Raw genomic sequence first — 25640 nt, 5'->3', positions numbered from 1 at the left:
CCATTCACACCATCCTGTGAGTAGGGGTGAGCTCAGAGCGTGAAGGGATTGCAACTATCAGCTTCCCATTTCCCATGCCTGTGTTTTAATTAAAAATTTTAATTAATTAATTTTTCACTTTGTGTCAAAATTCCCTTCAGTGGGCTGATCAATGATGGACATATCTCTTGGGAAATGCAACTGAAGAAATGCAATATACCTTTTTTAATTATTCTTATGCAGCAAACTCTAAAAGGCTGCAGTTTACTGCCCCTTTATGGTGACTTAATTGGTCATAGCGGGATTAAGTTTCTGCTCTAATCCAGGAGATTTTAAAGCATATAATAATTAAAAGAAAAAAAAAAAAGGAAAACTGGGCTATGCTTCAGGTATTTGATAATCTATAAATACAGAACCAGTATGTGCTCTGCCCAAAAAAAAAGCTGTAAAATAATGTAAAATTTCAACACCTCCTTGCTTTTTACTTTCTGGCAGAGGGCTCAGCATGCAGGAGGTTCAGTCCTTTCTCCCTAACACAGAACTGCTTTTCCTCTGGATGGAAATTTCTATTCCATCGCCATCTCGTGGTTCCCTGCAAAAACTGCTGGCTCTGCAGAACCAGTCTCGCGTTGCTGATGCTGAATTGCACGAAGGCACCTTTTAAAATGCAACATCCACTGGACATGAGGCACGCAAATTAATATTGTGCAGCTGGGCCTGCAACAGGGCAGTTTGGAGGGGGAAATGGGGGCTGCAGTTCCAACACTCAGGAACTCATGTGGCTTTCAGCAGCCTGTGTTACCGAGATCATTACTCAGTGGATTTCGGGTTTTTTGGTGGATATGGGATGGAACTTAATCCATGAGAAGAACTAGGAGAAAATTCTCCTCCAAATTATGAAAGACAACAAAGGTGTTATTTATTGTGGAATATCTGGCATGCTTATCATAGAAAATTTGTTTTGGAAGGGACTTCCTCTAGTCCAACCCCCCTGCAGTGAACAGGGACATTTTTAACTAGACCTGGCTGCCCCAAGCCTCATCCAACCTGACCTTAAATGTTTCCAGGGGTGGAGTATCTTATGTCTAAGAAATTTTTTTTTTTTTTTTAATTTCATTGATTTTTACAACATCTTACTTCTTTGACTAGCTTGAGCTGCACTGAAATAATGAAGAGCAAACTCCAGATTTATGATGGTTTTTTATATTATTGTGGCACTGGCACTGTTTTGGGAATGTCACTTACTTCAACCTGTGCAACAGCCTCCTGTGCAGATTGCAAATGAAGATTGCTGTGATTGTGGGGCTGTGATTGCAGAGAGGGAAGAAGATAGAGGAAGAGCTGCAGTAATTAACATCAGTCTGAAAAATCTCAACTCCAGGCATGCCAGCAGCAGGTCTCCAGCCCAGCCCACTCTGCTGAACTTGTCAAAATTCCCTCACCTTGATTTCATCCTGCTGGAAAAGGAGTCTTTGCAGGAGGCTGCAAGTGTGCCCCTGGTTTTCCTCAGTAAGGCAGGGGGAGAGGGAATGTTGAAACTCAGCCGGTGGTTGGGAAATTGCCCCCTCTAATACAAGCCAGACCCGTGGAAACCCTCCAGGTCTCAAAGTCCCTCCTCAGCCCAAGCAGGACTTTGATGAAGAAAAGCAGAATAAAAGTGAACAGGAAGAAAGCGAGTTTAAATAAGCCCAAACAAGTAACAGCAGATTTTGAGAAAGCAAAGTGAGCAGCTGTGGGCAGCCCCAGCTGTTTCACTGCCCCAGAAAAAGCCAAGAAACCATGGAAAATGCCCTGATGTGGGGAATGGCACGGACATCCCCAGGTCTCTCCATAGCCATGTGCATGAGGGCATGAGCACCATGGGCAAGGGAGGACAATGAGTAAATCTGTGAGCAGTTTTACCAGTGAAGAGTTCTAATGAAGTCAGTGTTTTGCTCAGCTTTGGGGCTTTTTGATGGCAAATTTCCCATTTTTCTGGGCAGAATCCCCCTGAAGACGTTTGCTGGTGGACTCCCACTTCAATCCCCAGAGACATCAGCTCTGCTGCCCCATCTTCATCCCTGCTGTCTCCTTCACAGCCCCTGTTTGCAGCCAGTTGGAGCAAAACACACAGCCCTGTCCTCCCTTGTCTGCCCTCACCATGTTAAGACACAAACAGGGTTTTAGGTCTTTTCCAGCCCAAGGAACTACAGAGCTCATTTGGGCACTGTACTGAAAGGGACATTGCTGCCACATTTGGGACCTACTCTTAGGGCAGAGAAAAGGCAGTTTCAGGACCTCAAGAAGAAGGAGCAGTGGTTGGCACAAAGAACCTCTAGAGGGTACCTAATATACATTATTATCAGGCATTTAAAAGCATTTGCAAGAGGTAGTTCCCAGCTTACTTTTCACTCCACCATGGAGCAAGCCTAGAAACAAATGAGGAGCTTGTTCATTTGGACCTTGCTGGAATGAATGGCTTCCTTTATACCAGCTGCCTCTCAGAAATGTTGAGATTTAATTAATCCCTGGCTGGAAATAATGTATAGTATTGCCTAATCTCTAATTCAGGATATCAAGGCTAATGCTCAGCATAAAGAATGAGGTTTGTTGAATGTACAGCTGGAAAATTGACCACAGTCCCAATGGCCTCAGTGCTGCTGTTGAGGGAGAGGAATCATTTGCTGATGGTTGAATTTGGGACTGTATCATTGTGCTGAAGCTTTGCTACAAGCCAAAAGAATGCTACAGCAGTGTGAGTTCCAGCTTCTCCACCCTCCATTTCACTCCTGGCCATGTAGCCAGTTTAGCTCTTGGTGCCACATTACTAAAGTCATCCAAGGAGGAAAAGTCTCTACAGGCATTGATGAGTAACAGATCTATATAATCTTCCTTTAATATAACCTTGCTAGAAAACCTGCAGGGAAAACTTCAGGCCCTGTTTACCCCCTCCCAGCCCCTCCCTGGGAGTCAGGTGCCCATGTCAAGGTGCTGGAGCTCCTCAGAGGGAAGTGAGGCAGCTCCTGCACTTGGCAATGTTGGAGCAGGATGGCTGTGTGTGCTCAGCTTTGCACTGTGAGAGAATCATCTCCTTTTCTGGAGCAATCAGCTGGCCTGTGTCTCTTGGGTCACTTTGGTAGCACTGAGTATTCCTGAGCACCCCTGAGCTCCTGCTGCCAGCTCTCCCTGGCTCTCACACAGACAGAGGGATGCCAAGCTCTGCCCTGGCCTCATCTGCTCTGCTCTCAGTCCACACCTCCTGGTGCCACTCTTCCTCCTCACCCTTTGCCCTAGGCTGTATATAAAGGTCTAATCCCAAAGCTGGACCTACAAAGACCTTGGCTGCTGGCTTCAGGGTGGACTTTTTAACAAATGATTAAATAACCAGAGGAGAACAGCACACTGTCATCACTGAGCTGCTCCAAATTCTGTAAGTGATTTCTTCCTTCCCAGGAGGATGCAAACTGTGAGGAGCTGGGACAGGTTGATGCTTGCCAGTGTCCTTTGACAGGTTTTATCTTCATTTGCATTTTCATAGGTGAGATGAGAAACACTGGCTGGGTTTTGAATGAAAACTGTGGCAGCTTCAGTACAGAACATCCAGATACGTGCTCTGTGTTGTCATGTGCAGACTCCAACTGGAGAGGATCAAAGGAAAAGGGTCTATTTTTGGTTTTGCATCTAGTAATTACTCTGAACAAATGAGCAATGCATCTGAGAAGTAATCAGCAATCTTTTTTCAGGTTTCCATCTGGTAAAATCCTTGTAGGTGCTGTAACTTCAGAATAATTTCAGGCCTGTACTTCTCACTGAAGACTCTGAAGTTGGAGTCAACCAGTGAGTGGAAGAACACAGATTTGCTGTTTTGTCACTCATGACCATTCAGAAAACTACTAAAACAACACTCCTCAGGGCTGTGAACACCTACACCCAGTAGTGCTGGATGCAGTGAGTTTTATAGAGTTCTAGAATATCCAGATTAGAAAGGACTCTAGGAATCCAACTCCTGGGAAAGTAAAAAGAAAAGAAAGAATAAAGGACAACTGAAAGAACAGAAGAAAGAATAAACGAAGAAATGAAGAAATGAAAAAGAAAAGAGGAAAGAAAAAATATTCAAGGAGTCCAATTCAAAGAGATATTTCCTTTTTATAACTTGTGAAGTTACACCCAGGGTGAGAGTTCCCTTTGCCTCTAAATCTTGTTCTGCAGTGACAGTGAGACAGCACAGTGGAGAATGGGGAGGGTTGTGAGGATGAAGGGAAGGATGCAGGAGTCAGAGTTACACTCTGGACTTAGTAGAGTTTGAGTCCTACATAAAGGCTGGAGCCTTGCCATCTTACAGAGTGGAACAGCACTTGAAGAGTGCAAATCCCACCACTTCTCCATGTAGGATTAATTAGCACAGATTTGCAGGCTGGTTCCTTGGGAGGCCAGTGGTGATTCTGGGGTGAATTTTCCAGCTTCCTGTGAAACTGAGGTTTCACATCGTTCATGAGCAAGTTCCAGCCACTGAACTGGGGTGTCACAGACCCATGGAAAGGAGTGGGAGCAGAACAGGAGACTTTGGAGCTGTCACTCTTTAGACACCAGTTATTGGAGAGTATTCTGTGCATCATTCTGAATTTAGGCCTGTTTTTGTATGAAAGCAATTGGCTGGCAAGATTGTTGTAAATATTCCCAGTGGAGTTGTGTTGGGGAAAAAAGGATTCCTTTTCTTAATGGAAAATTTTGACTTTATAACTCAAAACTTGAAAATTTTAGCTGAAAACTGTGAGAGCCTTCCCCAGTGTGACTTCTTGTTTTCCAACAAAAATAAAAGAGCAGAGATGGAAGTGGAAAGTTTCTGTTTTCAATCAGAAGGAAATTTTCCTTTCCTACCAGTTCAAATAGCTGGTAGTCTCTAGTCTAGCCTCTCTGCCAGCCTCCAGCTTCCCTGTTGCTCATGGATCAGTGTTTTGCAGGAGGCAGAGGAAGCTTTGCAGAGCTGAGAAAGGTCTGTGCTTGGCCACAGCTCTTTCTGAGCATGGACAATGTCAGTGGAGCATTTGCAGCCACATTGCCAGGGATCTCCTGGACCCCGGCAGAGATGAGACACCTGCAGCTCTTGAAAAATAAAAATCTGTTTCCAGGCTGTGATCAGCAACAATCTGATTTTCCATGAGAAGGTGGCTCCTAGGTCATGAAATATGGAAATATAAACTGTTTAACCCTGTGTTGTGGAGAGATTTGAGCAGCAGAAGGGGTGAGGTGGTGGCAGAACTCAGCTCACCACAGGCAGCTCTCAGAGCTGGGTGCCTTTCCCTTAATGAGCCATTTGCATTTGGGGTTTGGGGTTGGAAATAGGGACAGAGGAAAGCTCACCCTGGCTTCAGAGCAGAACTGGTGGATTTGGTGGGGATGCTAAAGGAGCCCCAGAAGTGGCCTCCCCTCTGCTGGCAGTGCCACCACCACCACCTGTGTGTGGTGTCACTGTGGGGCAAGGCACGTCCAGTGACCTCCAAAGAAATAACTGCATTTCTTGGGGATAAACTGTTCCCCCATATCCCATCTCTGCTGAAAGCCTGGCCTGTTAAAGGAAACCCATTTTGTTAAGGGTTTTAAATGCTGCTTGTCCATATGCAGAATTATGTCTTTAAAGATTAAAAAATCCAATATAAACAAAATACATCCAGGGAGCTGAATGCATGAATCATTATTTTAGTACATATTGTCCATTCTAATCTGCAGTCCAATTGTGAAGTCATTCAAAATGCTGCTTCTCAGTAATTAGCAGGAATCTAACTCTGAGCCAATTTCTGATTAAATGTGCTTAAAATCAATAAAACATCATGAGTGATTAGAGTCACGTGTGATTAGCCCTGTCGAACAAAGCAGAATAAGTTATGGCCTCACTTTAACTTGTCAAAAAACAGAACTGGGGGTGGGAATGAGGAGGAACAGCTGATATTTCTATAAAGGGTTTTTCCAGTTCTCTGCCTCTCTCTTCACTCCTTTAGAAAAGTGAAAGGATTGGTTTGTTGTCTGAAAATTACAGGCTGAAGGGGAAAGTTTGGGGTGGCTTTGGCTTCTCTCATGGGTTTGTGTAAGGATATGCTGGGAATGTTGGTTTAGTCCTGCATCACAGCTATGAAGAGTTACCTGCTCCTGGCCTCACCTGTTCCCCAGCTCAGTCCTGACTATTTGCAGAAGGAAATGGCTGTATGATTTTATTTATTTCTCTTTTCTAGAAGAGACACAAAGCTCTCTCTCTCTCCCTATAAAGGGAGCAGTGCAATGAGATATCCCCTGTCAGCAATGAAAGTAAAGAGCAGCAGCTCAAGCCCAGGTGTTGATTGAGCAGCACTGGAGGCTGAAGCAGCTGCTGAGATGGTTTCTCTCCATCCCGCTGCCATGAACCCGGGCACCCACAACACTCCCACCCCGGGGTCTCCTGCATACAAACCACCATCTCCTCCATCAACCTGGGGTCCAGCCCGAGGTGCTGCTGACAGAAAGTGGCTTTTTGGGCAAGCAGCTTTTGGCAGCGTGTCCCCCCATGCCGGCAGCTCGGGCCGGGGGTGGAGGCGGTGCCCGCACCCGGCTGAGATCTCACGTGGGGGCTGTGTGGGGTGCGAGAGCTTCTCTGGAGCTGGGAGCTTGGCAGGGCTCAACAGCAAAGCTTCCCTTGACGTCAGGAGATGGAGAACAACACTCATTTATAGCTACAGCTTCTTCCCTCACAGCTGTGTGGCTGCATCCCACCGGCTGGACCCTCGGGGGAAAATCCAGCTCTGAGCTGCCTCTGGATCCAGCCACAAGAGTGATGCTGCTGTGGCTGCTCTCTTGCTATCTCAGTCAGCACAGCCAAACCCACATCCACAACGTGCTCAGGGTGATGGGTGCAGAGGGGAGGCTTGGGAAGCATTGTCCCAAGTGTATTTCTGCAGGCAGACTGTGTTTAATTGTCTTGGTTTGTGGCCTATTTGAGAGGATATTGGTTTTTTTCAAGAGTACATCCACATGCTTGTCTCCTGCTCTTGGCAGGTTTCTGATCTTCCACCAGTGAAGCCAAATTATATTATTATTATTATTATTATTATTGTTGTTGTTGTTGTTGTTGTTAATTCCCAGGAAACTCCCCATTTGCCTGTCCCATGGGACAAGGGCTTGTGACTCTATGTCACACCTGGGAGATGCAATGAGCCATCAGGGAAGGCCTGGGGAAAGACTTACAGGTACAGGGAACCTTCTTCTAAGAGGAGTCTGCTGTGGGCAACCTACCATCCCCAAACACCACGTTGAGCTTTGGGTTGGTGTGTCTTCCAAAAGAAATGGTCTTGGAAGCTTCCAGTTGAAATGAAAATGAAAAGAAAGTTCATTAAATGGTGACTGGAGTCCAAATTAGTAATACAGAGTCAGCAAGGGTAGGTTGTGAACCATGATGTGCTGGTGGTGGGTCAGCACTGCTAGCAGGGATAAGGCGCCTGGTTTGCCCTGCCTAAATTCCCTCTCTTTTACAGTTTTTCTTACTGCTTTTCTTGCAAGCTGCTGGTCTTTAATGGCAAAAAAAGTGCTGAAACAGAGGAGCAGATCCTCAGCAGATATCCATGGCAGTGGCTGATTTGCCCCCAAATTACAGCAGCTGAGTCCCAGAGTCTGCTGTGCTCCAAGGGATAAATCACCCTGCACTGACTCCCTGGATGCAGCCTCAGTGTGGAACCATCTGTGCTCATCCCTGGTGCCATGGTGTGTGCGTGAGGGGAGATCTGCTGCTTGAGGTGATGGGGTTCAGGACCATCCAACACAGGGTGCTGAATAAAACCCAGGGCTGGATGTGGGAATTACATAAATCAGCTAATTATTCCTCTCCCTGAGCCCCCTGTGCATAGTTTGGTGTCTGAGCTGGGGTTTTTTGCTTTTCTCCAAAGCAGCTGGAGATGGGATGTTGAACATGGTATGTTATTGCTCCTAATGGTATTAAAGAAAAACATCTCAAGCACTGGTTGGCATGTTTTGATTGTATGTGAGGGTAAAATGAGTGCCAGATTTGGAGCAGGGAAGACTTTCCTCCAGATCAGATTAGCAGGAGTTGATGGGGAGGTGAAGCAGGGAAGCAGGGATTTGGGGGAACACTGGATAGAATCTCTCTCGGAGTTAATTTGGCATTTTCACTGAACAACTCCCCGCTACAGAATTCCAGAGCCTTTGGTGGTTCCTCTTCTTTCTTCCTTTGGTGTTACTATTTGTGGCTTTATTTATTTGTACTAAAAGCCTTAAGCTCGTTATGGCATTTTTGCAAGTGTTTCTGTGGCTTGTGTTGAGTGAGTGTGTGCAGAGCAATTGTTCCCTGGACTTTTGGATTAATGTTTGTCATATGATTGCCTGTGATTTCATGACCTCTGTGGCTGAAGTGAGCCCTGAGGGGTTTTTTATGTATGTGCAATTTAGCTTTTAATTAAGGCCTTGTTATCCAGGGAGTTGCAGCTTGCTTGGCTTGCATGCCCCAAGGTTCTCCTGGCTTGATACTGAAGTAAGGTAGCCCATATTTGGAAATATTCAGCTCATTTCTCTTGTTTCAGTTTTCCAAGCTGTTTGAATTAATCTTCAGTCTTCTCTTCCAATGTTTACTGAAGAACAGCAGTTTTTTTTAACACTCCCTTGTATCACACAGTGTGATCAGCCCAGCTCAGACAATGTGCATTCATGCTGGGGTCTGTTGCTCATTTAGCAGTCTACAAACTCCTAATGAAGTGCAGATGCACTGGGGAAGATCCTCCCTCCACGGATGAGCCCTGGATCGGGATGAGCCGAGGAGCCGTGGCGAGCAATTCACAGAAGCTACTTGCAAGCATTGTAGAGAGAGTAGTTTTGCTTTTTATCTTCTTATTGACTCCTTTTTTTCTTTGCTAAATGGTTCATCAGGTCCCTGTGTATAAATCTTAAAATGTGTATTATACCCGGGCATAAAATCTCTCTTTTTGCAGGAACATGAGTGGTTTCTGTTGGTGCAGGTTTTGGGTGCTCAGGCTGCCTCATGTGCACAGAAGTGATTTCCAGAGTGGACTTCCTTTGCATGCACTATCTCCCTCATCTGTCTCTGGATACCCAAAGAATTGGGAACTTTGACAGATGCCTGGCTGCAGATTAATTTGCAGATGAGCAGAGCAGAGGTACCAGAGCCTTTCGCCCTTGCTCCTGCTGCTCCCCAAAGCAGGAATTTACTTGACATCAAGTTCCCAAGATGCCACCACACTCAGCTGTTTTACTAAAGTAGCCTAAAGATTACTATTAGCAGGTTTTCACACATCTGTGTTGGAGTCATTTAGCATAAGGGCAACTCAAGCTGGATTTTAAGGCTGTGGTTCAGTATATAATTCTGGATAATCCTATGCCATCTCTATGAAGAAGTAGTGGACGTGCCTCACATATCTGAATTTCCACCCCAGGCCAAATTTTGACAGCCAGGAGGTGCTGAGATATTTGTAGCCAATGTTTTTATCGACAAAATGCAGGTTTGTAAAATCAGGATGGAGTTCTGACCTCAGATTTGGTGCATATTTCAATTTCCTTGTATGTTAGGTGGGCTCTAGCATCTCCATCCTGACCCAGTTTTAATAGTTTAGTGTCTCATTCTTGGAGAGTGCTTTTTACTGATGCCTGGGATTTAAAACTGTTTATTTCAGCCTCTCATTTTTCCACAAGCTCAATGGTGAGATGTTGACCTGGGTGCTGCACTAATCTAATAATCTTTAGAAATCATTCTGGGGTGTTTAATATTCGCACAGTGGCCAAACTCTGAGTTCAGTCAGTCGTAATCATCACACTGGAGCATGGTCAAGATGCAAAGTTTGGCCTGGACCCTGTGGCCATCTGGTTGCAGGGAAACCAGCTGCCTCTCGAGCTAAAAATGCCCTTCATCCATCATGATAAATCCCCTTTTCTACTAAATAACCTTCATTCTGTAGCCTGCCTCCCTGTTTGTAAATGGCCATACTCTTCAAACAGGATTGTTGATGGTATTTTAGGTTTCATGAGTCCTCTTGGGGAAAAATCACACCAGATACTCTGGCAATAAGGGCGGATGGATCAGCCAGACCTTTCAGAAATCCGTGACCAGGTCCATGAACCTTGGTGGCATCACCTGGGAAGGCAGGTGCATGTGAATCATTTGAGCCAAGAGGTGTAGAAAGGCACCTGTGAAGGGACAGGACTCTCCCAAAGGAAAGGCACATTCAGAGCACTTCAAATTTTATTTTTTTGTGATACAGGAGAGGAGTCGTGCCTCCCAGCATTGACTTCTCCACTGGTTGCTAACTGAGCGAAAGAGATGCTGGTGATGCAGGAATTACCCCCCACTAAGTTCAGATGCCTCAAGTAGCTCAAATAAATAATGGTTTAGTCACTCATTTCTCTCCATTGATGCTAAAGGGGATCTAGAGCACCAGTTCCAATGCAGACATCAACCCTGGAGACATCTAATATCCCTGGAGATGCGAATCTCAGCTGGGCTGCCTCTGCCTCTAAGCTTGAATATGAGAAAAGAGAAGCCAGGCTGAAATCAAAGGCAGTTAGGGACATAAAACAGATGCAAAATGTCAAGAAAGATAAAAGACATTAGGTGCCCATGGTCCTGGGAGGCCAAGGGCACCCATCTGAAAATGAAGCAGCAAAACATTTTCTCTGCAAGAAAGCAGCAGAGAAAAAAGCAGACTTGGACCAGCGCAGGAGGAGAAAAATTTCCTTTCAACACTGAAAGTAACAGTTTCTAAAATCCACCTTCTCTGTCCCTCCCAAAATGTAAATGCTAGTAGTTACCCCTGTGAAAATCTGGAGCAGTTTTGTGGTAGTAAGTAGCAGATTCTTGGCTACTGAAGCCTCAGTGTGGCAGATGGGTTTTTTGGAAAATGACACTTGCGCAGCCCAGCTGGTAACCACAGCTGAGATCTCCCTCTTGGAGATCTTAGAAGTCAACGGCTGCATCGGCTTTGATTTCACTGCAAGCAGTGGCTGGGCTGCTGGAAATTGCACCCAGGTGTGAGGTGGAGAGGTCAGACTTGGCCAGCAGCTCCCAGGGTGATAACTGACCCTTTTCAGGCAATCCAGGCAATTCCCCCTGTTTACCAGGAGAAATGGCTGTGTTAACTGTGATGCTGCCGGAACTTCTGGCAAAGATTTTTTGCCTTTTTAGGTGAGCCATTAAAAATGTTTCCTGCCCTGGATTTGAGTGATATTTTTGGCTGATGGTTGGGCACGTCTGCCTGTCGCTGCCCAAGCCCCCTGCTTTGGAAAGGCCAATCTGCTGCCATCCTGCTGCTAAACCAAGCCAGGAGCAGGCATTTTCCACCCCCCAGCAGGAGAGGTTGGCTCTAGGAAACAGCTCCCTTCTGAATCACACGAGAAACTTGGAATATTAAACAATTTTATTGAATAAAAGGAGAGCGGATTGTTTTGTCTCACATGTGGCAAAATGGAAAGCAGTCAACAATTTCCCTCAAAAGTAAACAACACAGCATAGGGCAGCTCTGCTGAGGCTGCTGTTGAAATCTTCATGCTCCCAGAAAATTTGGAAGCAGTGTTATTTTCAGCTGGAGGGGGAGAAGCGTGTGGCACATCTGACCAGTTGCACTTGCCTCTGACTCAGAAACACCAGCTGAGTTTTGACTTTTTCTCTGCTGAGGGCTGCATATTGTTCCCCCAGTAAAAATTACTTTGTATTTCAAATGTTTCTTGCACCAGGTCTCCCTGAACCCAACAATAAATGGAAGGACCTCCAAAGTGCTTTCATCACCTGCAAACAGGTTTTTTGTATTTTAACTTTCCTTGAGATGAAGAAAGCACAGCTTGCTTTGTACCATCTGATCTGACTGCTATTTAACCCTCCTTTTCCAATAGTTTCTGTGTTCTCAAACTTTGTCTCTAAAACTTACTTTTTGTGCCCATGCCATATGCACACCCACCTGGATGTGTTATGTGCTATGTTATGTTTTATGCTGTGCTAAGTGCTATGCACACACACCTAACCATGATGTGTTATAAGTAGAGATAGCTGTGGATTTTCCATCCTGTCATTTTCCAACTGAAAAAGTACATTCGAAAACATCATGTTTTGCTGTTGAAAAAATAGAAATCCTTTTCCCCTACATGTACAGCCCCCAAATAAAGCCATATTTGGGAAAATTAAAATTAAATATTTCATTTGGGGATGGATTGATTGTAATTAGAGTATATATAATGTTTCAACTAAAAGTTTTCTTTTTCATAATTTCAACCAAATGTTGAACTGCTCTTGCCAGTGGTGAAACCAGGAAAAGTGAGAGCTCTGGTTCAGTCCTGAACTTTCTCAAGAGAGATGAAGTCTCCCTTCACATGGGATGCAGTGGTCATTGCACCATTAGGAGTGATGGAAGTGGCATTTGGCTGAGGCCACAGACCTATGGGAAAGGAAGAAGTCCTGATTTTGTGACTGGGATTTTGTGTTTCAAATCATTGCTGCCAGAGAAAGAGGCAGTGCTGGGCTGCTCCTGAGGGTTTGGGTCCATGAGAGACTTCCCATTGCCCATGGGAACAATGGAGGTGGTCTCTGGTTTGCCAAAATTGCCTTTGTGAGTGTTGCTTTAGAGGGGATGTATTGCAGGGGGAATTGTCATTTTCTGCTTTAGGAGGGACTAAAGAAGTGACTTCTTTGGATGACTTCCACTGTCAGAGTCAAGCTGTGGATGAAGAAGTTGTTTGATACGTGTCTAGTCTTAGTTTATATTAATTTCTACAAAAAAGCAAGGGAAGTACTTGCCCTTTTAAAATGTAATTACAAAAATTGTTGCTGTCCAGTCAGAAAATGGAGATCAGCACTGGTGATTCTGCTTTGCCTTCAGAGCCCTAAAGCACTTTGAAACACAGAGTGATCCTGCTTCTACCTGTAGGAGTTCACAGTTATCCTCCAGGGCAGGAGTTATTTAGATTATTTAATTTTCACAAAGGAGATTAGTTGATTCGTTTGGGGGAGGGGGTGTTTGTTTTGTTGATTTGTTTTCCTCCTATAAATAATTTTATTTTTTCATCTAGGCATGCTGGAAAAGGAAAATTATCTATTCCATAGCTACAGGCTTGTCTATGATCTAGTTATGTCCTCTGAAAATTGCCTCAGCTTTCAGAAATGTCTGTTTTAGAGAAAACATAACATTACAGCTGTTTTGCAGTATTTAAAGGGCAGAAGCACCTAAGCTATTGCTCCCCTGACTTCTGTTTCCAATGAGTGAAAATTATCTTACAGACAGAATATTGCTGATCACCAAACAGTGCAGAATTATTGTTTGATTCCTATTCTCTAACAGGGATGCACCAAAAATAGAAACAGCTGCATCTTTCAATTGAGTGAAATTTGAATAATGTTGCTGTGCTGGAAATAAAATAGAAAAGCCACATGCAATGAGGGGTTTGATCTGGTAGGTGCAAATAAGACCAAATTTTAGTTTTCTGTAGCAGATCTAGTTCTAGATTTTCTGTGACCCAAAACTCAGAAACATTTTAATCTGGGTTCTAGTTTCATATAAAGACTGCAACACTGGTACAAAGGTTTACCTTGCACTGCTCAAGGAATGCTGGCAGTGGACAGGTGTACAGACCAGCGATTGCCAGATGATCTCAGTGAGATGTTAGATCAAGAAATTAAGACAGCTGCTTTTCTTCCTTAATCCTGTTCATTTGACAGCTTTTAATACATTTACTGAAAGTAGTGGATTTTTTTCCTAAATTTACAGTTTTTAAAATGCCAGCCATTCAAGAACACCTGCAAGCTGTAATTTTGGGGGTTTCCACATCTCTCTTACATAGGAATAGAAGGAAAGTAGCCCCAAACCCCAGGCCCCTCCATGGTGCTGCTCTGTGCTGTCCTTGCCTGCAAGGCTGAGCCTGCAGGTGTTACTTTGCATGGATGTTGGACCAGCTACAGGTCCCTGGCACACAGCAAAGCTGTTATTTGGTAAACAAGTTCTTCTGAAACAGTCGAGCTGAAAGCAATTTCTGCAGATGAAATGGATAAACTAAGTGATTTGGGTCTTGCAGTACCTAAATATCTTCAAAGACACAGGTCCTGGTGCAGGACAGATTGTGGTGATTGCCCAGCACGTGGCCATGACACCAGTGCTCCTTGCTGTGCTCCACAGGACACAACAGACAGGGAAACAGCTTTCCATCCTGCTGCAGTCCTGCCAGAGCGAGTTTGTTCCTCCAAGTCTGCCTAAGACTGCTTGGAAAGCTTTGGAGAGCCCCCTTACTTGGTTTGTTGTCTCCCCACAGGATCACACCTGTGCTGCTCCCACCCTCCTGTTCCTCTCAGTTTCTGTGGGTCCCCAGGACATCCCAAAGGTTGTCCCTCTGCAACATTTACATCTTTCACATACTTGGGCTCATTTGTCATGTCCCTCACTTTACTCATTGCACGGTGATGCATATTTACTAATTCTAACATTTCCTCGTTAGTCATTCCCTCCAGGCCCATTAATCACTATAAATTCCCAAACGAGAGGCTGCAGTACATCGTTCCTTCCAACAGACAGCTGACACGTAGTAATTAGGCAGCTGAACATAAAAATAATGAGGCTGAGGCTCCCGCAGATCTCCTTCCCCCTCTCGGCACCTCGGGGGCAGCCTCTCTGCAGCCACCACTGCACAAGCTGCTCCCCAGCACGGATGTGCCTGTTTCCCTCCCTTTTCCCCCCAAACCTGCTCTCTGATCCATTGGAGAGGTACCCAGGCATTTAGCTTTGTGACTTCTGGCGGTACTTTTCCATGCATCACATCAACACACACTGAATTATTTAATCTCTCTGCCTCCCCTGTTTCCCTGTCATGCAGGGACTGGTCCAGCTCCTGTTGTTCATCTCTACCTGCTGCTCCAGAAAATCCTCGTGCCAAGCTGCCCTGCCAGCTTGCTGCAGCCTCTCTAACTCAGAGCACACTCTTGGAAATAAATGCATCTTCTCACAACGGCTTCACTCCCTGAAATAAAGAGCGTGATTCAGGCAGGGGATTGACTGCCATGTGCAACGCAGAAATGGTCTGAGAGACCAAAAGGCTCTTTGTGTCCAGACTAATTTCCCTGTTTTCTTGTATTCTCCCTCCTTTGCACAGTTAGGGAGCACTTTTAAGGAGCAGTTCTGCAGTCTTTTTTCCTTTTTTTTTCCTGTGGTGATCACTTTTGTTTGCCACAGAAATATCTTGGAAATTGAGTGCCCATGGAGAGGGACACAGCACCATCCCCTCCAAATTACACTGCAGTGTCCAGCATCACTGGCCAAACTAGAGTTAATGAGAATTAGGAAGAAACTTCCCCTGCAGCTCTTTTTTCCTCTCCTGCTTCTTTCTGAAGCAATGTGTCTTGGCTGCATTTGGCTTTAAAAGACCCTTGATCTGCTTTGTTTATGGTAATTTCTTTATTCCTGAGAGAGAGAGAGGGAAGGCAGCACCGAACTGATATTGTTCTGGGACTGCAGATGGGCAGATGGTTTGAAAAAATGATTGCAAGATTTCACTTGCACTCTGGGCCTGTCTTTCACATTTGGGTGAAAGACCAAGTTTTGTCTTCTGTCACGGGAAGCCTAATTTAGATTGCCTAAAACTTGAAATCAGTTTGAAGACAAATCCCCAAGGTCAACGACTCCACAGATTTGGAGGTTAAGGAATTGAGGTTAAGAACTGACAAATGAGGAAGCCAAGGCAAGATTATGGAAATGAGGATCTGTAGCAAATTCTCTCTTGTTTCCCCCTTGTAACCTCCTAATGACATTAGTGCCTGTCTTTGACAGTCCCTTCTCAAAGGGGAACTTACTTGAGCACTAAAGACGCTTTTATGAGTCCCAGAGACACACACAGGAAAACATGTGGGCAAATCTGCTAAGACCCAGATATGGGACACAGTCCTTAAAAGCCCTGCACCGACTTAAAAGAAATGACCTGAAATAAGGGAGACAACAAAACACCCTTGGCAGCTGGGTTCCCACCCCTCTATCCCCATCCCAGACCCTGTGTTGAAAGCAAACATCCTTTTTTTACCTCCACGCTGCTGACTGCACACAGTTAAAAATTCAATCTTCGCATCTCCCCAGTGAGCTGGAGCACTTCTACTGTCCCTTCTCACAGCTGTGAAGCTGTGATTCAGAGGGATTGGAGCCAACACCATAAACCAGCACCTATTAACACTGTCCAGCCCAAACCACCATCTCTCTAGTCCTTGGAGCAACTTATCCTTTTTGTAATGCAGGTTTTTTTGCTTATCCCAGCACTGCTCGGAGATTGCTGAATTCATTTACTCCAGGGAGAGTTTCTGCACATCTGGTCCGTGGCTGGAAATGTTTTTTCTGTATCTCACCCTTCTTCACCAAGGAACACCATGTGTGGCTTGGGCTGGATTTTTCTCTGCAGGTGGTGGTTCTTTGACTAAAACACAAGACACATTTTCCTGCAAGGCTGTCTCACCCCAAGCACTGCAGCTTGGTTGCTGCAAGAGAAGTTTCATCAAACCATTCCTCCCACTTTTTCTCTTGATCATCCCCTCTAAAACTACTCAGAGAGCTGTTCAAGAACAGCTAGGTGGGTAGGAGGCATTTAATGAAGATGCCTTTGCTTACCCATCAACTTGGAGAGCAATGGTGCTCACTCCTTGTCCCCTTCTTGTCTGTACGACTTTTCTAACAGTGCTGGTGAGCTCAAGCCCCTTTTTCCCCTGTGATTAGATGGCAGAAAGCAAGGTGAACTTTCTCCTTTTCTTTTAATATATTAGCCAGCTATGGTTAATGAAAAGCTGAAAGATAATTTTTAACTCTAGAGTGAATATGATATGGCCTTAAAGGGGAGCAAAGTATCCCTGAGGATGGTGGCAATAAGTATGGATAAATAATATAAATGGCTGTTTGGGAAGCACCTTACTCACCTGTCTAAAAGACTTACCATCCTGCTGATCTCAGATGGATGAATTTATGGCCTTGTTATAAATTTCCTGATGCCTCAGCTTCCTAACCTTGAAACATTCAAAGTAGCTATAGCTTTACAAATATATATATTTTTTTTTCAGAAATAGAGTTTTTCCATCTGTTTGTTCCATTTTCCCATCTGTTCCTCCAGCCTCCTAGTCTTTTTCAACCTGTTTACAAAGATTGTCTTTAAGTGAATATATATATATAACTTATGTATAACTTATATATAACTCTTTTTTCTATTCCAGGACAATTGTTTCTTTCACAGTGGTTTGGTTTGCTCTTAAACTGCCTCTCTGAACTTCTCTGGGCACTTTTTTTGCTAATCCATTTACCTTTCCAATATGCATTGTGATCCTTCAGTGTGCTCATTATGCTTAGAGGCCCTAAGGAATTCTTGTCAGATGCAGGATGATCACTGTGGCAGGGCCAGACCATGAGCTGCAGCCACATCCCAGTGAGAAAGCCAGCACATCCCATGGATGTGGCATTCTGGTGTCCATCTGGGTGCCACAAAGATGGGTGACACCAGGGAGTTCTAGCAGACAGCCCAGTTGCTGTGCCCTTACCCACAATGTCAGTCAGTACCTGCTCAGGAGCATTTTCTGCTCTCATGACCCAGGTGAAATGGCCTTGTAGCAGCTCCCAAGGCTCTGCTTTCACTGAAGAACCTCTAGTATCTCCTGAGTAGTGACTAGGTAGAGATTAAGGTACCCAACACAGTCCCCAGCCTGACCAATCTGGAAAAAATTCCCTGGAATCAGCAGCCAGTATTGTATTACAGTTAGATCAGAAGCTGGACTGGATTTCTCTCTGTTATTTGTCTGAGAGGCGCAAGTAAGCACCCTCTGAGAAGGGATCATTTCTGCTACAGAGAGAGAGCAAATCTGAGTCTCTCCAGGCCACCCAAAAAGTGATTTTTGATTTGTCAAAATAATCCTTTAAGCAGAGGAATTGAGAGCTTGGAAGATTTCCAAAAATGTGTTAATCTACACTTTTTAAATTTCTCTTTTTATGTAAGGAAGGGGGGAAACTAATAATAAGCTTGTAAATCATGTGGTTAAGTTTAAAGAAAAATGCTTTGGGAAAGTTTTCTAGCCTCCTGCAAGACATTTTGTTTTTATTCCTTCTGTCTCCACAAGACTTTTGCCTTCTACTGTTTGCCAGCAGGACTGGAAAAATTCTACTGGTCCTGTCATCGCAAGGGACGCTTGTGGAATTGTTTTATTGTTACCCTTCTCCTTCTGGTAGGATGAGATCAGTCCCTTCATTTAGCTGAAGTCAAGGCATCTTCTCTCTCGTTCCAGATGTGCCAAGCTGCTTGTAAACAACGAGGGCTGCTGTTAAATTGTGGGGTGTTCCTGAGCCTCTGAAGGTTGCTGTGCTCCACCCTTCAGTTAAAGGGCTCACAGGAAGCCTTTGGGGCAGAGGAGACCCCAGTTCCACTTTCCATGCAGGGGGATTTTCCCAGGAGGACTCACAGCAGACTAAAGGCAACATTGATGTCTTTTGAAGGTTTATCAAGAGCATCTTGCTACGGTTGGGGAGGGGGCAGCAGCCTTTGCAGCAGCCCCTCTTGGTCTTGGCTTTATTTTAGGGTGATCTTGTGGCCACTAAGCAGACATGAGCGATAAATTTACCTCTAATAGCTGCTGTTTTGGGCTGTTTTGGGGATTTTAGGCACAAAAAGCCAGTTCTGTGTGTTTTATAGCAAGCCCAAGGCTTCACCTACCAGCTCAGCATAGAAAGTTTACCCATTAATAACCTGTGTTGGTTGGGTTCCCTTTGTTCCCAGAAAACAAAGGCTCTGTGTTCACAGCTAAATCCCCAATCCAAGTGTTTCCTGTAACAAAACAAAAGCCTGCTAAATAGGAACGTTTCTCCCTCTGGGAAACGATGCATTCCCTCACGTTCACGGTATGCAGTGTTCCCTTAGTTCACTGATTTTGTTACTTTTTACAGTTCAGTTTCCATACGCTGCTGCTCATGTGTGGTGCCAATGCTGCTGGTGATGAATTTCTCGCAGAGCTGACTTGAGCAATGTCTCTCTGTAGTAATCATTTTCTGTCTCCCCAGCGGTTAGCTGAGTACATCGTCTCCAAGACCTTTCACCAAGCATCCATCAGCAAGGAGTTCAAGCTAAGCAAGACATTACCCCGTTCCAGAGGCTGAGCAAATCACATGCCTACCCTGTAACTAATTACTTCTATTGGCTGATTGGTTTTTAATGCATCTGTTTTGCAGGTAAACAGATTTATCTTAGGAAGGCATAGGTAATAATGATGCTAGGTTTTTTTTTATTCATTGCCTTCCATCAGAGACTGAAGGCCTGGATCATAACATGGGTGTCATTCAGCTGTACAGTCCCTTGATTTTTGTACCTACGCAGAGTGGGCATCTGAGATTGCTGGGCATGATTGGAAAAGCCTAAAAAACTTGTGGAGCCTTCTAACAAGATTTCATAAATGGATGACATTAACCATTAACACGTGGTTTCCAACCCCAGCTCCTCATCAACCTCCCCTTTATAAAACAGAATTTTTTGTAACTGTCAGAGTCCCTGGAGAAGCCAGTTTCTGGTGCAAGGAGCCCACAACATGGATCTCACATGCAGACAGGACAAGAGCATCAGCCGTTTGTGATGTTCCACTCACCCTCCTGATCCCAGGTGCAAATCTGATCATGGATATCTTGCAGACATCTCAGCAACTGCTCTGGCAACTGTGATGCTGCTTGTACATTGGTTGTATTGCAGAAACACTCAGAAACGTCCCAGAGCACACAACCCATGGATCAAGGGGACCCAAAAATCAGTGCTTGACCCAAAGTACTTAAGATTGAAACACCAGAAGGGTAATGGAAGCACTGGAGACGGAAAAGCTCTGTTCATTGATATAATTTAGATACAATCAGGGGATTGCAATAAAGGAATGAATCCTGAATATCCAGTTCAGGCTTACAAATTAGGGAAAGGGAAGAAATTCACCAAGTTAAAATTCTTGGAAGGAGCTGTCAAATATGTACATGGAAAGGTAAAGCCATGGGCAGAGAGCAGTGTCTTGGTGATGTCCTCATCCACACCACTCCTGCATGTGTTTTTAACTTTTTTTCAAAGAAGTGTGAGTCTTAAAACCAAAAATCTATTGCTAGAGGTACTCAAGAGTGGCAGTGGCTGCCTTCAATCTATCATGGCCAGCCTTGGAGACCTGAGCCAGGGTGAACCCAACAAGAACTCACCAGTGTCCATATGTAACAGACCTGCTCAGGTGAAAGTGTGGCTCCCCCATTCCTGGACTTTTCTGCTTTGGAAAGACCCTTCTTTTTCTTTCCACCACAGCCAAAAAAAAAAAAAAAAAAAAAAAAAAAAAAGAAGAAGAAGAAGAAGAAGAAGAAGAAGAAGAAGAAGAAGGAGAAGAAGAAGAAAAAAGAAGGGCTTTCAGGGTAAATTTTACCAGGGCCAGGTTTTCTTGCTTGCCATCCCAGGGCTGGGGGAAGGAGGAAGACCTTTACCTGCTGCTCGCTGCCGGGCAGGGGGCACCACGAAGGAAACAGGACGCAGCCGTCTGGCGGCAGCTTTTTTCGGCTGGATTTCGGCTCGCCTGCCGGGCTGGGGTTGCAGCTGGCTGGCCTGATCTCCTTCCCTCCCACCGGCTCTCACTGGGAGCAGAACATGCCTTCTCCTGCTGATTTCTGCTTGCCATATTGATTGCAGCAGGGTATAATGGAGACAAGTCAGGCAGAAAGCCAGCCACCCTTGGGAATGATTAAAGAGCAAGCGGGAAAGGATAGAAGTGAAGAAAAACAGGCTGACACTTAGGACGTGGTGGATTTGGAGCAAATTATGCCCTTTTCCCCACCTCACCCCTGCGAGGTGCCTGGGATGGTTCAGCGGCACCTCTATTTCAGCTCTGCCCAAAAGAAGCATCATATCGACCCCCATGAACGCGGGGAATAAAATCCCCAGAACGTGTACAATATCCCTATTGTGCATGGATTTGCAGCCTGATTATTCAGAGCATAGCCAAGGAAAGGTAAGGCTATGACCCATTGTTTTCCTGCGATCAATTGAATACTGTCATTTGCATTTAAAACGCTCTAAATTCGCACTGTCAATATGCCAAACAGCTGCTCGAGCTTTTCAGCATTCCATGGTGACAATCACACTATCATACATCATTGGCACCAGGATTTGCAATACTCTCAGTGTCAAAATTTTGTGGGGTTTTTTTTAAGAGGAAAAAAAAAAATCCTCCCCTCCCCCCAAAATACCCAAACCTGTGAAAAATCCACTTTTAAAATGATGGCGTTGGATGCTGCTAAGCAGGCCTTCACAGATGCCAACATATCAAAATTCATCTCTTTTCTTCCTCTCCTACAATTAAAAGGTAGTTAAGAAAGAGGCTGTTCCTGATAGACCCACCTTCTGTTTTCTCCTTTGTATGCGTATTATTCATTAGCAGTCTAATAAGAGTTTCAAAATGCTCTGTGCCTCTGCCAGCAGGGCATATGTATGTAGACATGTGCTTGTGACAGATAAGTACATAAACAGCATATTGGCACCAGAAAGACATCTGTGCCTAGAAAAACGCTTGTGATATGTACATAAATGACATTTTAGCTCTAGTCAAGTCCTTGTGGCTTTGAGAGGAATATGTGACTGTACTCTTCTCTGTGAATACTGAAAAGGTGCGCCTTAGACGGGAGAGCTTTCCCGAGGTTTGCGGGGAGCCGGAGGATGCGGAGCAGCCCGGGTTGCGGCAGACGGTGGGAGAGCCGTGCCAGGGGAGGGTGGGCGCTGCCTCTGGCGCTGCCGCGGGCGCGGCCCCGGGGGGAAGCACCCGGCACCCCCAAATCCCTCTCTGCATCCTGCATCCGGACGGGATGTGCCTGCGGGGCGGCGCTGGCAACGGCGGCGCAGCTCCCGGGAGAGAAGGGAATAAAATCTTGGACCAAAAAGCCAGGGGTGATGCAGGGTCGGGGGCACAGGGAGGGCTCCCTGCAGCACTTTCTGCTAACTGCATTTAATTAGCTGGCTCAAGTCTGAATGTGACCCCTTCACAACTGGCTTCTACAGCAGAAAAGGGACATTTTGGACTCTAACAGAAGGGGACTGAGCATCCCATCTTCTGGGATCCTCCCCAGATGGCACAGGCAAACACTGTAGGTCTGCTCCCGCCACTTGGTTTAGGCTCCTAATGCCTCAGTTTGCCCATTCCTGGTGACAGCTCCCTGACTTGGAGCTCTAATGAGCACTGGAAATGTTGTGGCCAGGAGGTTACAGCTCAGAAGTCCACGATCCCAGGGAAACCTAGAGATTACTTGCACCTAGTCTGGGTGAGGGAGGAGAGAGAGAGAGAGAGAGAAGATGCAAAATTGGAGGCACTTTAGTATTCACCAAACACATACACAGCAGTAAATATGGACTTGGCTTACTGATTCTGGGCATTGAAGCCAAAGTCTGGGATATATGGGAGCCCTTATGTCCCAGTGAAATAACCCAAGTAGGGAATTTCAGACTAAGTGAGTTCAACCATGTCTTTCCTGAGTTCACCCCAGGTTTGGGTGCTCCAGCACTCTCCATGCCTGGCTTTCTGAAATTACAAAACCCCTGTAGATTTCATTTGATCCAGTAAAGTAAATCCTGAAAGGAAATGAGTGTCCTGATCTGCCATTGAGTCCAGGTTCATGAAGACTCACCTGTGCTGGACCATGAAACAGCAGCTGCACCTGCGTGAAAACCTTCTGGAATGTGGATCAGGGTGGTTGCTGCTGTTCAAGAGCTTGCCTGTGGTGAAAATGGCCTCACTTCCTTGGGTCTGACATAAAGAGGAGAGAAACAGCAAATTATTCCTTACTTGAAATCAGGATGGGTCCTTGGACTTTGCTGAGCCTGTTTGTTGACATGACCTGAGCACGCGGCTCCCGGGGTGGGTGGGAGTCTCGCACCTCCAACGTGATGGATGGAACAACAGTGGTGGATGAGCTGTTACTTGCATGAAAAAAAAGTGTTTTGGGGGAAAATTGTCTCCAGTCATTCTCATTTTGCTTGTGATTTTTCCTACATATGTTTCTAATCATTAAGAAATTCTGTAGCTTAAATAATGCTCTGAAAGTACGGTAACTGTTGGACTACATTCTGTTGTAACCTTATTGAATTTCACTTCTCTGGAAAAAATAATGGGATACTATATCTTGAAAAACAAATGGTAATTGCATTTTTAACAGAATGTTTCTCTTTGTGTTTCAAAACCTTCTGCACACAGTTAGACATCTAGCCAGGGAAGAAGGTACAAAGCATATGGGCCAATTTCTGTCTCTTGGCTGTTCAAGATGCCTTAATATTCAGGCAGTGATGTGTGCCTGTCCATGCAATATGGCACAATTTATCCACATGGTATCCTTGAGCTCAGGTGAGGTGGTCAAAAGCTGTGTACTGGCATCAGATGAGGTATTTGAGGAGAAACTGGGGGAAGGTGGGTCTACATCCTGTTCCCTACTAGATGTGTGGGTGCACATCCTCTTATGAACTCAAATTTGTGTTATTTGATCTGCAGAACACCAAGGTTCCAGCATTCATGGTGCTAGCCAGAGGAACAAGTTCATCCTGCAGGTGACCAAGATCTCACAGATAAGGGATCTGGTCAATACTGCAGAGATTGGTGTTGTCCAACAACCTTTGCACTGCCCACGTGCCATGGCGATGTGACTTCCTCGGTGCTTTGGGGATTTGCACATCACCACGTGCTGAGAACTGGGTTGATTAAAGCCTGGGACCCAAAATAGAATCACCACAGTTTGATAACATGCTGGTGTTACTGTCTGCCAAGGTTAGGAGAGCCCTGGTAATACTGGAAGGCTCTTCCCTAATTCTTTGTAAATCTGGTGTGTTAAGAACTTTGTGAGAGGATGCATTTGGACATGTGAAGCTTCAAGGCAAGGGAATAGACTTGAGGTTTCTGACTGACAAGACACATGTGAGTACATGCAGAATGTGCTCCTCCTGCTAAAAATAACATTTCTCCTGTCAACCACGATGCACCCACCCCCACAACACCACCCAGAAGAACACATTAACACCTTGGCTTTGCACGTAGCCCGATTCACAGCAGCCACAAGTGGTAGAGGGATCTGCACTCTGTGCATGCTGACAAATCATATGGCACAGCGAGGAACAGAGGAGTGAAACTGGGCTAGCAGAAGTTGACGCCTTATCATCACAGTCCCTCTGAGCATGCTGTAGGCTGACACCTCCACCAACCGAGTCATCTCCCCGGTGCCAGGATGAGGAGCACGAGCCTGCTATCCTGATTTAGCCTCTGGTAAGCCAGGCTTGGCTTGCCACACCAGGAAGGCTGGAAGAGGCGCGTGGACGCAAGTGGTGCAGGAGCGCCGTGGGCGCGCCGGCATGAGGAGAAGCAAAGCACATCCAACCACTGCTGCTCACAGCTGTGCTATGGGGACATGTAAAATGTGCTTTATACACAAGGGATGTGAGATGTTTCTCCCGTTGCTGTTCCCTGTTTGCTGCCTAATCCCATCTAGGAACCTGTAAATATTTCAAAGCAAGAAGGGTTGGGTTGCAGATAACTTTTGCCCCTAAAAAAGACTCCTGCCATAGCCAAGGTGCAGGTCTGTCAGATAGCCTGCTTGTGCTTCTAAGATAATGAAAGACAGGGACAGCAAAGCTTTTTAAAATGGTCAAAGACTAGAGAATATCAGATTTTTTTTCCCAATTATTGTTTCTTATGGAAAGCTGCACTTTTTGTCCTTAAAAATTAAAGCTTTCTTTAAAGCTGAAGACACAGCATCCCTTGCCATGGCAGGAGGTTGGAACCAGAGGATCTTTAAGTTCCCATTCAACCCAAACCATCATAGGATTCTATGGCAGTAAAAACAGACCATCTTTCAGAATTTCTCATATTAAATTCCCATTTAACCCAAACCATCATAGGATTCTATGGCAGTAAAAATTGACCATCCTTCAGAATTTCTCACATTAAGTTCTACGCAAATAATTTGAAAACTCATTATTTATAGTTTTGCTTTAGTATACATTTAGATTCTTTGTAAAAGTAAATTTTGTAAAAGGAAAACAAAAAAAGGAAAGAGAGAGCTGTAACCAAGTTGTAGCTTAATATCAGCAGGTGACACAAGATTGATTCCAAGTCACAGAGGTCACTGTCAGTCCACTGCAGCCTTCCCCCAGGACAGTGTGAAGCCTTATTAAAAGGAGATTTTCAGAAAACCCAGGAGATTTAAATGCATAAGTTCCAATCCCAATCCCATGGCAAGCACATGAGCCTATGTTCTCACTCTTGAAATTAAGCTCCTTTAACTCTCATTTGTGTGGCTGGGAGAGCCCTGGGCCCCTGCAGTTCTTCCCTTGTCTGAACCTCCCCTGACAGCTCTGGCAAAGCCAGGAAGGCTTTGGTGGGCACTGAAGGCACCCAGCCCTTTGCAGATGGTGCTTAGCACTTAACAGGATCAGCCCCTCAGCCCCTTGTGTGGTGTCCATCACCTCAGATGCCTCAGCATCCCTGAAAGTGCGCGACGCCCACCACATGTGATCAGCCCCATAAGCTGCTTTCACCTCACCTCGAATGTTTACCGTGCTGATAATCCCAGCGGGGTGTCATATAAAGGAGCCCCTTGCTCAGGGCAAAAGGGAGGAATGCTCTTCCATAAGGAAATCAGGGAGTTGACAGAGATGTAAAGCTAAAGGTTTGCAAGATT

General features: G+C 45.2%; 1 long non-coding RNA gene across 1 annotated transcript in view; it reads right to left on the bottom strand.

Annotated features, from left to right (window-relative positions):
* LOC135450769 (uncharacterized) overlaps window positions 1-25640 on the bottom strand; it is a 63057-nt gene that overhangs the window by 6137 nt on the left and 31280 nt on the right. Inside the window, exon 5 of the long non-coding RNA XR_010441155.1 lies at window positions 22605-22723. This is a non-coding gene — a long non-coding RNA (uncharacterized LOC135450769). The remainder of the gene's footprint in view (window positions 1-22604; window positions 22724-25640) is intronic.

The sequence above is a fragment of the Zonotrichia leucophrys genome, chromosome 8 (assembly GCF_028769735.1).
Source record: "Zonotrichia leucophrys gambelii isolate GWCS_2022_RI chromosome 8, RI_Zleu_2.0, whole genome shotgun sequence".
NCBI classification, from domain to species: domain Eukaryota; kingdom Metazoa; phylum Chordata; class Aves; order Passeriformes; family Passerellidae; genus Zonotrichia; species Zonotrichia leucophrys.
This window is presented reverse-complemented; position numbering and strand designations above follow the sequence as displayed.